The sequence below is a fragment of the Galeopterus variegatus genome, unplaced genomic scaffold (assembly GCF_000696425.1).
Source record: "Galeopterus variegatus unplaced genomic scaffold, G_variegatus-3.0.2 Scaffold1704, whole genome shotgun sequence".
NCBI classification, from domain to species: domain Eukaryota; kingdom Metazoa; phylum Chordata; class Mammalia; order Dermoptera; family Cynocephalidae; genus Galeopterus; species Galeopterus variegatus.
The window spans coordinates 142,986-145,192 of record NW_007727815.1 but is presented as its reverse complement, the minus strand read 5'-3'; the positions used below and the strand labels follow the sequence as shown (position 1 = coordinate 145,192).

Sequence of the window (2,207 nt, the reverse complement as noted above, 5' to 3'; positions counted from 1 at the left end):
GGCGTTGCCCCCGCTCCTCGCTCAGCCAGTGAGTGGCCGGTCTGTATGTGGGATCCGAACCTCCGGCGGTAGCGCCGCCGCGCTTTCCAAGCGGCGCACTGGCACACTGTAGCAGTGCGCCACCCGGCCGGCCGAAGTCCCGTCTTTTAAGGAGCTGTTTTCTCCTGACAGTCCCGGCTCCAGCGTTCGAAGTCTCTGACCCCGGCATATATAACCCCGTCTCCCACCCCCACCTCCTGCCTGCCCAGGAAAGGGGAAGCCAAGGAGAGGAAAATAAAGTTTTCTAGCCTCATTGGCTAGGTTGGTTACCGGATTGCCTTCCTCTGGTCCCCAGACTTCACCCACCACACCAAACAAAGTGGTTGGCTAACAAGACAAGCAGGCGCTAGAAGTTTTGAATTTTTGACCCAGGACTGAGGGTGCAGTTGGGGTAGGAGAGGAGCTTTTCTGAAGAGCCTCAGGAGCCTCCTCCCGGCCCCCAAATTTGAGGGTTAATCCATGTCCAGTGGGCATGAGAGATAAATGTAATATTTATTGGTAGACCTTTCTCCAACTCATTTTCTTACATGGAACTGAGTAGGTGAAATAGGGCTGTGAACATGTAAACTCTGAGGTGACAAACCAGTGTCGACCTGGAACTCCTGGTTTTTCTCCTTTCATGGGGTTGGGAGCCCCCAGGGTTGTGAGCAACAAGAGCTCAGAAAAAAATGAAATGAAGTTGGCCATTTTCGAGCAGGGAGGGAGGAAGGAAATGAGAAATTTTTTTATAGGTTATCTTCGGATTTGCCCTGGCAGGATCACTCTCAGGGTCTGGGCTAGTCCTTAGCTGCAGGGCTTTATCTCCACCATCGTTCAAAGTCCCCAGAGAGGGAAAGGGTAAGGAAGGCTTGGGTGGGGGCTGAGGCAGAAGGTGCACAGAAACGACTGTCCTTTCCCCTGCTGCTGACTAAAGGTGCACTTTATAACGTCTCAGATAATCCGAAGGTCACCTGGCTCCACCATTGCCCTACTCTGCCCCTCTCTTTTTCCTGTTCTGAGGAACTCAGGGCCCAGTCCCAGCCTTAGAGCCTAGAAGATTGGGCAACTGGATTCCCTAATTTCGAAGTCATTCTTGCCTTCTTTTTCTACTCCCTTATCCCAAGCTAGACAGGAAAGGGGGTTGGCTGAGCCCCAAGCATGTCCCTAGGCTGATCCCTCAGCCCCAGGATGATTCCATGTCATGAAACAAGAACAACCCTGCTGTGAGGGAACTGACATGATTTCAGGTCATTTTGGGGGGTAGGTGGGGAGAATGATCCAGGTGGCACAGGTAAGGCACTGAGAAGGCAGTGAAAGGGAAAAGTGTATTCTCAGTCCCTCCATTCTGGCTTTCCTGTGGGGGATTTTGAGTATGGAGGAGGAAGGGGAAAGTTGAATGGTAGGGGAGGGGAGAATTCCAAGCTTCCTTGTGCACAATCTGCTTTTACTGATTTACTGATTGATTGACATTAAAGCAGAGTTTGGGTCTGGCATCCTACAGAGACAAACCCTATTTCCTGAGGTGGTCTTGAGTAGGTAAAATCAGGTAAAGGGGGTTTCCAAGTCCCAGAGACCTTTACCTTTTGAACTCACAGAAAGTTAAAGCAGAAAACAATTTTTTCCTAGGTCACCTGATCTAGCCCCTTATTTCTAGCTTTGTTTGGCAGGAGGAAGGGGCTCCCGGCCATGGCAGCTGGCCAAGCCAGCCTTCCTATGGGGCACCCTGTACCCCCTTCCTCTCCCACACATGTACCCAGTCACCTTCACAAGGCTCTAATACCCAGTCACAAGCCTCCAAGGCCACACAGCTTATTTTCTTCCTGCTCCTGAATGTCAGCTTCCCTCACGACCATCTCTCGAGATGCACAAGAGGTGCCAAATGTCACCTGCCACCTGACTTGCTTCATAGTCTCCAGAGAAACCTTGGGGAGGAGGGTGGTGCACTAGGGGTCAGAGAGAGAGAGAATCTGTCCTGACTTCCTGACCCTCCTATAGGAGAGGGCAGATTGGCAGTTGGGCTCAAATGAAAGCTATGTGTGAGAACTCTGAGCCAGCTGGCTGCAATCTGTGAGGGGAGGGTGATAGTTCAGAGATGAGCACTTCTGGGAGGGACTGGATGACATGATGGGGGAGAAGAGACTTGAGGGCCTGGCGGAAGAAGCATGAAGTGGGGTGAGAGGTGTGTCTCA

At 51.8% G+C, this 2,207-nt stretch overlaps 1 protein-coding gene across 3 annotated transcripts in view; it reads left to right on the top strand.

The window, feature by feature from the left end:
• The window catches only part of DHRS11 (dehydrogenase/reductase (SDR family) member 11), a 9,721-nt gene that overhangs the window by 1,099 nt on the left and 6,415 nt on the right, over positions 1 to 2,207 (top strand). The window lies entirely within an intron of this gene.